This window comes from Electrophorus electricus, chromosome 4 (genome assembly GCF_013358815.1).
Source record: "Electrophorus electricus isolate fEleEle1 chromosome 4, fEleEle1.pri, whole genome shotgun sequence".
Classification (NCBI taxonomy): Eukaryota; Metazoa; Chordata; class Actinopteri; order Gymnotiformes; family Gymnotidae; genus Electrophorus; species Electrophorus electricus.
The window spans coordinates 22,981,987-22,996,843 of NC_049538.1; the positions used below are offsets into that span (position 1 = coordinate 22,981,987).

General features: G+C 42.4%; 1 long non-coding RNA gene and 1 pseudogene across 1 annotated transcript in view; one reads left to right on the forward strand and one right to left on the reverse strand.

Moving 5' to 3' along the window:
• LOC113568916 overlaps nucleotides 1-297 on the forward strand; it is a 35,342-nt gene extending 35,045 nt beyond the window's left edge. Inside the window, exon 3 of the long non-coding RNA XR_004775926.1 lies at nucleotides 109-297. This is a non-coding gene — a long non-coding RNA (uncharacterized LOC113568916). The remainder of the gene's footprint in view (nucleotides 1-108) is intronic.
• Nucleotides 298-3,996: 3,699 nt separating this feature from the next.
• Nucleotides 3,997-9,512, reverse strand: LOC118241222 (annotated as a pseudogene).
• Between the last annotated feature and the right edge of the window lie 5,345 nt (nucleotides 9,513-14,857).

Genomic DNA, 14,857 nt, shown 5'->3' on the forward strand with positions numbered 1-14,857 from the left:
GTCTCTCTGGCTAGATTGCTCTATTGTATTTGATTATTGTTCTCTAACACTCCCACCCTCCCTCTCTACACTCTCCCTCACTCTCTCTCTCTCTACCCCTACACACAGCACTTTGACCACGTGTACCTCTGCAGTAGGACAGCAGAACTAATGCAGCATAGAGATCGTCTCTATACTTAACATTATAATAATAATCTGCAATGCTTGAGAAATGCAGACTGTGGAATGTGGATTTTAAATTGCAGGTCACCTTACCAAATTGTGGACTATTAAATAAAGTTTGTTTTATTATGCAGACTGTGTGTGTGTGTGTGTGTGTGTGTGTGTGTGTGTGTGTGTGTGTGTGTGTGTGTACACTGACTATTTCCCTTTGTTTGTTTTATCATTTTTATTTTCATTGCAAAATCTGATGTGTGTGTAGTCTTAAATAGCGTCTCATATGGAAGGTAAACACATACTTTCAGAGTTAGACTGATTTGACTGAAACACTAATCAATATCTTAACATTGTTTAACTGCAAAAGTGTATAAATGGTTTTGATAACCACTGAAAAGATATGGAATGATGAAATGTATGTAGGGCCATTCTAATGTACTACTGACCAATCATTCTCTGCCTCAGGAAGTGTCCTTAATCTCTTATCCAACTCTCTGAGAAAAGGAGAGCGATAGAGAGAAACAGACAAAGAAATATGTAAATGTGCAAAGTAAATGTGTGTATCTTGCTTATGGTCAAAGAAAGAAATCTAATAATTCTGTACTAGACAAATGTGTGACAGATTTACTTAGAGAAGTAAAATAGTTTGAGGAGTTCAGAGTTTTAATAGTGTTGCAGAAGAACAACAAAAACATTGCCTGAATTTCAGAATCCCAGAAAACAGGCACAGAAAATTTGAGAGCAGACTGCTAAATTCAACTAAACAATCCAAAAGAGCAGGGGGAGCAGTGCCAGTACCAGACAGCGATGGCGCAGGTCGGGACACTCTCTATGATGCTGTTGCAGACCAGATCAGGATGACGGACATGCTGTCCTTCTTCAGTCTCCTCAGGAAGCAGAGCTTTCTTCACTAAGGAAAAAGTGCTCAGGGACCATGAGAGATTGTTTGTGATTTTAAGAGAGTGTATGTTCTCACTCTTCACTGTATGTATTAGGGTGTGAGGCATTTGCATCCTTCTGTAGTCCACAGTCATCTCTTTTGTCTTTTTGACAACCAGAGAAAGGCATGTCTGGAGAGACTGTGACAAAGGCTTTGACTTCTTTAATTATTTCTGTATTGTTTTTCATGGTATAAATAAAATGTAAAAAGGCAAATCTAAAGCAAACATATGAATCTAAGTAATCTAATTAAGGCTAAAGTGAAAAGAAAGCAAGCCCACAATCGTTTATTCTATTCTATTCTATTCTGTGTGATGACAATGGAATTGTCAACAAAACCAAAACTGTGATGTCATAATATCACTGACCATTGTCATAATAGCTATTCTTATAATCTGCTTGACAAAGGTAAAATTGGTCAGTCTGTTGACAGAAATGGGAGGTTGCAGCAGCAAAATGCAGTTCTGCTGCTCTCACAGAAGATCTTCGAAGAAGAAGAAAACGAAGATTTTGTTGGACAGGAACACACAAAAAGCAATGAGTAGATTGCAACAAGAACTACCTGACAGAGTAGATACGAAGGAAATTAGAAAACGACACTGTGTTAAAATTGGAAAATTTGAGGAGGAATGTAGTGGGAAGCAGTTGGAGGAGAAGCAGAAGGAGACAAAAAATGAACAGAGTGAAAGATGGCACCTGAAGAGTGAAAGAGAGGATCTAGAGAGTGAAAGACAACACCTGAAGGGTGAAAGAGAGAATCTTGAGAGTGAAAGACAACACCTGAAGAGTGAAAGAGAGGATCTAGAGCGTGAAAGACAACACCTGAAGAGTGAAAGAGAGGCTCTAGAGAGAGAAAGACAACACCTGAAGGGTGAAAGAGAGAATCTTGAGAGTGAAAGACAACACCTGAAGAGTGAAAGAGAGGATCTAGAGCGTGAAAGACAACACCTGAAGAGTGAAAGAGAGGCTCTAGAGAGAGAAAGACAACACCTGAAGAGTGAAAGAGAGACTCTAGAGAGTGAAAGACAACACCTGAAGAGTGAAAGAGAGGCTCTACAGAGTGAAAAACAAAACCCAAAGTGTGAAAGAAAGAACCTGAAGACGTTATGGGACAAAGTAGTGGGGAAGAAAACTAAGCAGCAGCGCATGGGAAGAGCCATGGCTGGGGAAGCTTTGTACTGCTCAATGGGACCACACACTTCCCAAGGAGGACCAGCTAAAGAAATCAGTAGTATGCAGAAAGGTTTCCCGAGCACATAAAAAGGCTATGATTACCAACTGGCCAAAGAGACAGACGCTGTGCTTGACTACATCAGAACTATGTTTATAACCAGTCAATATGAACTTCTACCAATCCATCCAAAACCTGATAAAGGAGACCTGAATGACGATACTACTGGAACTACAAAATTACTGGGACTACTACTATTTAGCATTCTGAAAAAATAAAAATGAAAAAGTCCTCATGTTCTTTAAAAAAAAATAAATCAATAAAATGTAAAAAGCTCAAAAAGCTTTTTTAAACAATGGCAACTGTGTATTTGATTTACCTCGGAATGGGTGCAGCTGGTTCATGGCGCATGTGTTCGAGCTTTAGCCTCTGTATTTGGCATTTCAGTGCATCGAGCAGTTGAAACTATAGCAAGCAAAGGCAAAAGGAGCTGTGCGGTCGATGTTTGTGCAAGTGGTCTTCCACATAGTCCCATGCTGTGCTGGGTTTAGGGTGTGTTTGCAGGGAGAGCCCAGCGCTTACAGGCTAAGAGGATTACAGTGGAGCATTGCAGGGACTGTCAGAATACAGAGCGCGCGCGCGCGTGTGTGTGTGTGTGTGTGTGTTTTCTCTACACATTTGGAAGAGAGAAAACAGAGCTGTGATGTAGTTGATAAAATTGCAGGCCTGGCACAGGCTCTGCTCAGAATGGTGAGAGAGCACTGGAGGAGTTTGGGAGTTTATTAATAGCGTTTAGCTCACTACAGAAGGAGTAGATCAGGGCTTTGCTGGGAAGGATGATGATAGGGTTTGATCACACCATTTAGCACAACATTGTCATGTCCATGCTGTGCATGGTTCTAAAGAAAAGGATCTTTGTTATTCAATCCAATAAATTTCAAATTGAAATTTTCTGTTTCTCATGAATGAATGTGGACTATAGGATGGGGGGTGTCAACTGTTTGTGTGTGTGCGCGTGTGATTTAGACGGTTGAGAGAGTTGAGAGATAATGTCATGACAACGAACCAATTAAAATCAAAATTATTCACTGTGTTGACAAGAGACACACACACAAACACACACATACAGAGAGAGAGAGAGAGAGAGAGAGAGAGAGAGAGAGAGAGAAAGAAACAAAAAGAATCACAATCAGGGCTCACCAGATCTCTCAGAGTCTCTCTGACAGGCCCTAATCCACTCTGCCAATTGAAAAACAGAAAGTAGCAGAGAGAATAGCAGTGTGGCAGTATATGAATGTGCCCCCAACAAATATATAATTCACACACACACATCTTTCACACTTACACATCCATACTCACATGTACACATGTATACACCATTGAACTACACACATCTATATTCACATGCACAAACAAACACCCCACACAAATGTTTGGTCTTTGTGCAAATTCACTTGGAGGTAGGCCAACATTCTAGATATAAAATATGTGACAATAAACATAGCCTCAGTACGTTTCATTTCATGCATTTACATCTTGATCCACACAAACACTTTCACACTCCTTTGCCTCACACTCACAAACACAAGAAACACTCGGGTGGCCTTCGGTAGCAGGAGGGATGTCAGTGCACAAAACACTGGCTTGAAATGTTTTTAACCCCCATTTCAATGAAGACCATCATACCTTGCAAGGTATAGCATTCTTTCACTCTCCTGGACAACCTCAGGCTGTTCCTGGAACCAGCAAAGCCAGTGGTTTTGGCCTCTGTCTGAAGCACAAAGGGGGTATGCAGGAGGCGTAGCGGAGCATGTCAGGAGGGTGGGCAGAGCCCTCTCCCAGCAGTGGCAGAGGAGAAAGGGCACATGGAGCACAGTGGCTACGGTTGACACCTGCAGGAGGCGACATGTGGGCAGGGCCAGTATGAGCCCACTTGGACCCATCTGCCACCACAGAAAACCCACCTGCTGTGTGTGTGTGTGTGTGTGTGTGCGTGCGTGTGTGTGTGTGTAGATTTGTTGACATTGTTCATGAGTCAGTGAATCATGTTTTTGGTGGATAACTGTTATTCAGGGATATCCCACCATTGGGAGTGGACAATTAGGGGTGCTGGAGTAGGAAGGTATTTGTAGAACATTCCTGTTGTAGGCCTTCCTATAGTGTTTAACTGATTTCCATAACTGAAATACATTATAATGTTTAAAAGTTTAGAAACGTGAGCATAATACTCCAGAAGATGTAGCGTCCTGGTGTGTGAATGAGTAGTAATCTTTCTGAAACAATACGTTTGATTTAATTCTCGTTTTCATTTCCTTGTGGATTGTATTATTTTTGAAACATTTGATTCAAAATTAAGAAATAGTGCAAAAATGTGAAAAAGCACTACAGGATGCATCTTGAATAAACGAAAACCTCGACCAGATGTTGTAAACTTAGAACAGTAATTATGTTCTAAGAATGTTGATAAAAAAGAACAGGAATTTACAATATATACATTTGCCTGCATAGTATCCCAAGTGTTCCATCGACTGCACTCTTCTGGATGAGGATCTCGGATGTTGTTCCTGGGATCTGCTGGAGCCACTCTCCCAGTTTGATGGTCATCGTCCCTAAAACCCTGGTGCTCTGATTGCTACCAGAGCCAGTGTTTCCTCTTCTTTTAGCGTCTCATGTTCCTTGTTGCTGATGTTGCTATCTCTTGGGATTGCTACATCCGTCACTATGGCTCTTTTCTGCTGTTTATCCATCACTATTATGTCTGGTGGTTTAGCTATTACCATCTTTTAAACAATTTTCTGGTATACGATGTCTTATCAAACATAACCCATCCACACTCTAAGAGCATCCACACCATCATCAATCAAATTCTTGGTCTGACCAGCTGTCACTACTACACAGACATACACAGAGACAGAGCGAGAGAGAAGAAGGATGAAAGTGAACAGAGCAACAAATGAAAAGAACCAAACACCATCAATTCTTACCTACCTCAACCCTCTCAGTTTACAGAACAAGCAAATGTGAGAACTGTGACTCACCATTCCCCCCCACCACCTGGAGCTCAGGATACTTCTGTTTAATGTAGTTAATCATGCTGATCTGAAACACCGAGTTTCCCTGAGATGAGTCCTAAAACAATAGACACAGCCTTCAGACCAAATTCACTATGTCCAATCACAGTCCTGTGTTACACAGCCTCATAGCAAAAATAGTTTGTCATTTGATTCAGGCACCATACTCAGGATGGAGACTAATCCCACTCCCTTTAGGACCTTAAGACCTACCAGCACCACCACGTCCACTCCTGCCTGCACGAGCAGGTCCAGCCGGTACTTGTCATCCTCACGGGTAACGATGGCAGCGCCACACAGCAGCTGTTTGCGGGAGTCTTTAGAGGCCAGAGGGTAGTCTCTGTTCTTCTTCAGATCAGTGCGAGCAATTATAGCCACCAGCTCATCACTGTCGTTCACAATGGGCAGTTTACCTGCAATCAACAAGCGTCCCCACGACCGACCCGTTACTCAGAGAAGAAGTGGAGAAGTGAAAATAACCTTTCAAAGTCCTTTAGAAGCAGTTTCACTTCTCAAGCTGAAAAGATGAAGAATCAGACCTTTTTTTGCTGCACTGCAGGATGTCATTGGCCTCTTTGAGTGTAACACCTGCTGGTGCAACCACTAAATCTTCCCTCTTTGTCATTGCCTGGCAAATATCACAAATAAATCACAAAAAGATGTGAGTTTAAAGAATGTGATTTTACGCGCACACACACACACACACACACACATATATATATATATACACATTTTTTATTTTTATATATATATATATATATATATATATTGCCCTCTTTCACACACTGACACAGAAATATCACAATTTCATGATAGTTCTATTCCACCTATATTTTTAAGCATTGTATGTCATATGTGATTCATTTGTGTTTTTAAAAACCTTTTGTATATTGTATGTACAATCAAAGATGAATCACAAACCTCCTCCAACAGCCGGTCATAGTCCTTCTCTGAGAGGAAGTCAATGTCTCGTGACGTCACGATTCCCACAAGCTTGCTGCCCATCTTGCCGGTTTCGGTGACAGGGATTCCAGAGAAGCCGTGTCGCACCTTGGCCTCAAACACATCTCCGACCGTGTGCTGTGGACTCATCACCACCGGATCCGTGATGAAGCCCTGCTCGAATTTCTGCCATGACACCATATATTGCTCTGCTGATGAGAGGCCTCAGGGAAGCTTGTGTGTAAATCTGCATGTTCAACGTGTTGTTCATTATATTCCTATTAAGACAATTCACTGAAAGTTTGACACCTTAACTTTCCGGACTTCATTTGCTTGGAACTCTGGGGTGCAATTGTGATGGATGATCCCAATACCGCCCATGAGCTGTAATACAAAATCACAGAAAGCTAAATGGAAAAGCAACAGGACTTCATGGTTTTGAGTGTGTGGGGGATACTCACAGCCATAGCGATGGCCATGGAGGATTCAGTCACAGTACCCATGGGGGAGGAAATAAGCGGCGTCTTCAGGGTTATCTTCCGGGTCAGAGCAGAGGTCAGATCCTGAATGACAGACGCAAATGGTAACAGAAAGGAACCAATGTTCTACAGAACAATTATCTTTGTTTATGTTCATGCTTGTATTTTCATACAGACTATGCATTGCACAAAGATAAGAACAGTTTGGGGTGTTACTTTGGACAGCTTTCACATATGCACACATCTCTATCCCATTATTAATTTGACTTCAAGTGACTTGGATGTGCTCATTCAAAGCACAAATATTGCTGTTTTTATAAGCAGGGCATCAGTTTAATCTCCCTGTGGTAAGACAGACAAAAACATCCTAAGTTCTCTCCCACATTCTAGCACACACACACACAAAATGTAACACCAAATATAAATACCACAATATATACTATCCCATATCCATTACACATGGGAATTTTGGTTCGCGCCTCCCTCACACTGTCATACACACACACACACACACCCACACACCCCTCAGCCTCTATGCCTGTGACAACACACCCTATGCACCTGGGATGCCAACACCACCTATTTTGCACATCTTATTTGCACTCCTTCATCCCTCTCTTACACTATGCCACACTCCACCCTCTGTTGTAGTCGTGTTCGCACTACATGGCAACTGACTCAGCTCCTCCATCTCACTGAAGGTAGAGGAGACCGCCAGCTCACTAATTAATTAGGAAGATCCCGCCCCCTCCACTAAATCATTACTAGATGTGCTGTATTTACTGAAACACACACACTGGTAAGCCCTTATGGGGCATGTCAGGAAACCTGCTGAGCTGTTTTGGTGCATTTTGCAAAAGTACTCACCACTTCATCTGAGGTAAAGTCAATGAAGCCAGGCAGGATCAGAAAATCACTGAATCAAAGACCACAGAACAAACAAACAAAGAAAAACTGATACTAAAAATACATTATACTAACAACCTAGCAAATACAAGTCACATCAGAAGTAGATGTACGCTAAAGAAAGGCTATTCTGTCTGTGCTCTCATGTAAACAGAGTTAAAACGTAAGCGTTTTACTGATCCGCGGATCGAAATATTTATCCAGTGGGTGTTGGCCGAGGATGCTAAAGCTATTTCTATTCGTTACGCTTTGCCCTTTCTCCATTTCGACGTGCTATCCTTTTATTCGGGAGAGCCGATGTCTCGCATTCGCAGCATGCAAACAACAACCGTCATTATCGTACTCAAGTAGTACACACGGATTTAGTGTGATATACTTCCAAGACTGAACAATGATGCTTTATTCTTAGTGAATGTGAATGAAAATCCCGCTTCTCGGGTTACTCACAAGACGATAGCGTCGCGTACTTCAGACAACAAAAAACGACGTCAAGGAACACAGCTGGTCTTCATCTGCGACCGTTACAGACTAGCCTCTGTGGCATCTCTCAAAGTCAAGCGAAAGTCTAGCCCTTAGCTAAATCACCCAGAATCACAGTTGGAGTTTACACATTTTAAAGACTCGACCTGCTCAGTTTGAGAAAACTCTCATCCTCTCAACGTGGTGGATGACGACGGGACATTTTAAGGGCGCTCACGTCTCTCAGCTCCGGCATGGAACTGAAATACTGATAGTGCGTTTCAGTTGGATTTGGATGTGAAGTGAGAGAGAACAGACGGGCGATGCGCCTTTGTTTTACTGTCCACGCTATTAGCTGGCCAGCCCAGTTCAGGTCTGACGTGTGAAATTTCCGTTTGGATGAGACAAAAATGTTTTTGACTTGGGTTGAAATAATCATCTTGCTTATAAAAGGAGGACTGGTGATGTAGCAAATCCACACAATCGTTTTGAAGCCGTGGTCAGGCTGCCCAATACTCAACTTTATTATGTTATTCACAAAGGATCTGACACAGCCCCCAACTGAGCTTTAAACACCTGGAAGTTAATTTAGTCCATTCTGTAAATTGAAATGTACAGAGATATGGGTCTGTAAAACAAATGGAATGTGATGCTTTTGAGCATTGCTATGGCAAAATGTTTTCATATCTGTTCTACAACACAGATTATATCGGTCTTGATAATATAATTCTTAATCAGATTTATGGTCCTTTTTACTCTGATGACATGGGAATGTTAATATGATGGGCAAAGAAGGCAAGCAGTTATATTTGAGTAGTGCTGGACATTATAAATGAGTAAACATCACTATTTACACATTAGGACATTTTATTATACTATGACATGACTGTATTTCTCTGTAGAGACTGTAAATGTATAGGTCTATTTTATGTGATGATAATCCCCGAAAGGAATGTGTTCTTCTGAGACCAACAATATGGAATTGGGCTAAAATTGCACATCACTGAGAACCCAACCCAGTCTGTGCAACAGTTTAAAAGTACACAATCCAAAAGAAAAATAAAGTCCACTCCTAATGAACTTGTTTAGTGACACTAACGTTAACCTAGTGATGCAAACATGGTTAATTTTGCTGATCAGCACTCCTTTGAAACCGTAGGAGTCTCACCTCTCTGGTTCGTAGCCAGCCTGGATGCGCGTGGCGCTGTAGCGCTGAGCTGCAGTCTCATGCCCATGAGATGTGTTGTGGCCAAATGGCCCCTGGTGCTCAGGGTCGCGAGGCGACAGCTGCAATCTGGCTGGCTCTGTGTCGCCCACAATGAGGCGGTAGTCGATCTGGTAGCTGTCGTGCTTGCCATTGGCAAAGTGCTCATAGACATGGCCCTCCATGTAAGCGATGTCCAGTACTCCAATCCTCCTCTACAATCCTGCGTGAGCTGACGCCCCGGGCCTCCGCCCACCTCCCCTCTCCACCTGCACCACAGAGCGGCTCCTGGGACACTGCGTGCGCATTCACCAGTGGTTGTGCTGGAGCCACGCACACAATCCAAGTTTGTTCCTCAGATCGAGATGGAGAGCTTTCTCTTAGCTGAGGAGCAGAGTAAGAGATTCATCCAACATGCATCATACAAGCAGCAGCTGAATCAGGTAGAATGAAATACGGCTCTGATAGAGGCTTCGTCCCAAACAAAATAAAGCTACTGGGTGTCTTGGTAAGACTCTGTAAGTGGTGATCCCTAAAAAGGCCTGTCTGCTGCCATTGGACTACTGTTTTCTCTAAAGTGCTGTCTGGAATGTTGTCAGAGACAACATTCAGAGGGATTGGGAAGGAAAGCCTCTTAGTCACTACCTGTACTGCCCTCATTGCCATTGAAATATAACAAGGTTACAGTCAAGCTCTGAAGCTTCACTCAACACTCTGCCCAACCGCCTTTAATGCTCATAAAGTAGGAGTTTGCAGAATTTGTTTGTTGTTATGCTACACACTAAATGCATGGCACACAAATGTTTGATGCAGCAAAATGTCAGTGCTTTTTTAACAAAGGAGAAATGAGCACATAAGCACCTTCCCTATATTATGTGAAGATGGATAATAAAATGATAACAGGTGTATCTATTTGTTGTTCTTATTTTAATATTCACATCAGGCTTGTGATTTTGCAAGGAAATTGTAAAATAAATGTTCCTAGTGTTCTAGGGTTACTCTCCTGGGCTCATATTCTAATACAGGTGTGATAAGAACTTATATTTCTAAAAGAAACAATCTTTAAGAAACAACTGCATTTGCATAAAGGATTTATCTTTTATCTTAATGCTTTAATGTTTTAGTGTGCTAATGTCTGATTTTAAGTACACTTAGTTAAAAAGGCTACCACAAGTACTGTTCAAGTTCAAGTTCAAGTTTGGTTTATTCGTCACATACATAGTCATACACAGCATAACTCGCAGTGAAATGGTGGAGAGTGCTCTGTCCAAACTGAGGAAAAGAAAACAGGGGTGCATAGAGAAATATAGACATTCTCTATATGTGAAATATATATATGCAAAGATAAATATATATATTCTATGTATGTACAAAATATATTAACAATGTATGTACAATATATGTATATTATGATTATATACACAATGTACAATGTATATGGTTGTGTATATATGTACACAATCTACAGAATGTACAGATCCATTTCGTATAATAACATATCTACAGTTGTTGTGTAACAAGGTCATTGAATATAAATATATATATACAGATATACAGTTATGTTACATTGTGGTGGTGGTCCCCACAGTTTATCAGTTTCCCTGATTCAGGGCCCGAATGGCCTGTGGGAAGAAGCTGCTCTTCAGCCTCTCTGTCTTGGTCTTCAGGGAGCGAAAGCGCCTCCCTGACCTCAACAGAGAGAAGAGTCTATTGTTGGGATGGGTGGGGTCCTTCACAATCCTCCTGGCCTTGGTCTGGCACCGCTTGTAGTAGATGGTCTGCAGGTCAGGAAGTTCCGTGTGAGTGATGCGCTCTGCTGAACGCACTACCCTTTGGAGTGCTTGTCTGTCCTGCTTGGTGCTATTCCCAAACCAGACTGTGATGTTCCCCGTGAGGATGCTCTCGATAGTGCAGGTATAGAAGTTCCGCAGTACCTTGGAGGGCAGTCTGAAGGACAGGTCCTGCGAGATGTGAACACCAAGGTACCTGAAACTATCTACTCTCTCCACCGTGGTTCCACTGATCCTCACAGGTTGGTAGTGCCGCTCCTGCTTCTTGCTGCAATCCACGATCAGCTCCTTTGTCTTACTGACGTTTAGGAGGAGATAATTTTCCTGGCGCCAGTTTTCCAGGTGTTTAATCCAGGTAGGCCCTCTCGTCGTTGTCCGAGATCAGACCCATGACAACGGTGTCGTCAGCAAACTTGACAATGATGGTGGAGCTGGAAGTGGCTGTGCAGTCGTAGGTGTACAGTGAGTAGAGCAGGGGGCTTAGGACACAACCCTGAGGAGCTCCAGTGCTGAGGGTGAGGGTGGATGAGGCGCAGTTGCCCACCCGTACTGATTGTGGTCTGTCTGTTAGGAAGTTGGAGATCCAGTCGCACAGGGATGTATGCAGTCCTAGATCCCCCAACTTAGTAGTGAGTAGGGAGGGGATGATAGTGTTAAATGCTGAACTGTAGTCGACAAATAGCATTTTAACATAATTTCCCCTCCCTTCGTCCAGGTGAGTCGGTGTAGTGTGGAGCAGATGTGCAATTGCATCGTCAGTGGAGCGGTTGTGGCGGTATGCAAACTGCAGTGGGTCCATGGAGGCTGGCAGTGAAGATGTGATGAAGTCTCCGACTAGCTTTTTAAAGCACTTCATCACGACTGATGTGAGGGCGACAGGTCGGTAGTCATTGAGGTCGGAGGGTCGAGGTTTCTTCGGGACGGGGACGATGGTGGATCGCTTGAAGCTGGACGGGACGATACCGAGCGTCAGGGAGAGATTGAAGATGTCGGTGAATACCGGGGCTAGCTGATCTGCGCAGGCTTTGAGGACCCTCCCGCAGATACCGTCTGCTCCCATCGCCTTCCTGGTATTCACCCTTTTAAACACTCTTCTCACGTCACTCTCCGTGACGATGAGAGGGCGCTGTTCTATGGTGGGCCCCGCGCATGTGCCATTGGCTGCGCCGATAGTGCCATTAGCACTAGCGCTGCTAGCATTAGTGCTGTTAGCACTAGCGCCGTTAGCATTAGCGCTGCTAGCATTAGCGCCGTTAGCATTAGCGCTGCTAGATGTAGCCTCGAAGCGAGCGAAGAATGTATTCAGCTCGTTCGCCAGAGACTCATCCGCACTCATCAGTCCGGAGGGTGGGCTCCTGTAGTCCGTGATCGTCCGTAGTCCCTGCCACAGGGATCTAGAGCCACTCCGCTGTCACTAAATATTAACTAGTTTCAACTTTGCTAATAGTTCTACTGATTTTCATAATTTTCTTCTTCTTTCCATTTGTTGAACATTAAACAGCTCTGTTTCATCTTCTCTCTCTCTCTCTCTCTCTCTCTCTCTCTCTCTCTCTCTCTCTCTCTCTCTCTCTCTCTCTCTCTCTCTCGAAGCTCCGCCTTGTGGTTTTAATATGCTCATCCACAATTCAATATAGAGCTCTACAGTCTATATCTGCACAGAGCTGATGAGTTTATAAAAGTCCACACTGCAAAATGTGCATAGTACTGACGTTTACATTACAATGCTCTGTCCAGTCATGCCAAAGCCAGTTTTCTTTCAATTCAATGTATGTACATGAATTACTTGAAGACATGAATAGAAATCTATAGAGGCATTACTCATTATGTCATGACCCTGTTATCTATTAGAAACCCACAATTTATCTGAATTAATTATTCATAAATAAATTGTCAGCTTCATGTCCATTCAGATTTCAGTGGAGATCAGCAGGGGTCTATTGCTGTGTATTATTATTCATAACACTGTGCCTGCAAACTGTGAGAACAGACACACACAGGTTATTTTCCAGTCCTTGAGTGCTTTTGTGGCACTGCTTGACAGTTGGTGGAGTGTTCCCTAAAAGAGCCACTGAGCATGATGGATTCGGTAGTAGGAGTTTAGTGAGCAGAGAGGACGAAGACTTACGAGTGCAGGCCATGAACACCCCCCTCCACCTGAGCAGACATGGTCCTCTTCTCAAACTTCAGCTCTCCAGAGTACATCATAGAGCTACACTCAACATAGAAAATGACATTACACACAAGCATTCACTCACACACAGCTTCCTCTCTTCCATTTTCTGCTGACCTTCCAAAGAACCCTTGATGCTATAAAAGATAAGAAAGACCATAAATAGAAATGTGTTTGTAGACAAAATATATCCTAGCATTTGAAAAACTGATGTTTTTCAGTGTACATGAAAAGGGAAGTAGATTCATCTGAACCCACATCTTGTTTTTTCAGTAGATGAGTACTGCTGTTGAGCCTTCTTACAATGACAATGGTTTTATTTAAGCCCTATTCAGTAATTACACAACACTGAAAACATCACAGTAAAACAGCAGTATGACCAGCACTTAAGAGTAAATACCTGAGTGCTTTTCACTTGGCTTAGAAGATTTTAAAGCATGCATTAATGCTACATAAGACCATATTGGGGTATTTGAGAAAATCAACAGCAAAGCTAAAGGTCCAGAGATTATAAAGGTTACCATGAAGGTGATACACATAATATGGGTTTTCCCAGAAACTAGTAAACCCAGCTGACATTTGCTAGACAGCAAACATTGGAGGTGTCTAGTGGACAGGAAATATCTACAATAAACCTTTTATATTTGTTTATCAGGGAGTGTGTATTCTCACAACAGTTCTGAGGAAAATTGCAAATAAATGAAAATCCAGGAAGTTGCAAACAAATTTGATTCTTTTCACTAAACAATGGTTTCTCAATTGCATGCATCTGCGTGCACAAGGAAAACAACTCCTAAATAGAAATAACATTATCACATTAAATGATTTAAGGTATATGATCACAGGAAACAAAAGAAAGTCTGATTGCCTTTAAACTAGGTTTGAATCCTTTAAGCAGACAACCTCAGAGCAATGGAAAACTGAGCCGAAAGCAAAAACTTTGGCCAAGTGTGAAAAGGCCATCCATAATTACCATAATAAATGTTATCTCACGGTGCACCCTTGTTGAAATGATGATCAAGTAGAAATGTGTTCATTTTCAATAGACTAGGTTCCTTTTTTCCATTACACTAGCATAATGTCCTTAGTGGTTGCAGCCTATTCTGGTAACACCCTCATAGCAGGACAAACATTATAGAAGTATGGATAGGCTTGCTTGGTGAATGTTTGTCTGAAGGTGTGCACATATCTGTTGTTGAGAGGATCAAAGAAGGAGATCAGACCACTGTCCCAGTCCAGGAGCACTCTGATCTGCTGGAGGGTCTGCTTCATGGCAAGAGGCATCAGCCTCTCGTCTGACACTCCTATCCCATATTTACCCTTGTACTAACCCACTTGCCACAAGCCATGCTTTATGAGGTCCTCACAGACTCACAGAAGAAAAAGTGATACAGCCTATTAAAGAATGTCATGCTTCAGTTACATGCTTTTTTCTGTACTCACACTTCCTCCAAATGTCTCACAGAATCAAATCATTTTCAACCTGCCATGAAGTGGATACAAATCAACAGAACGGCATAAAGAGAAACCACAACAACAGATGAATAAACAAAACAAGACTTTCCATGTT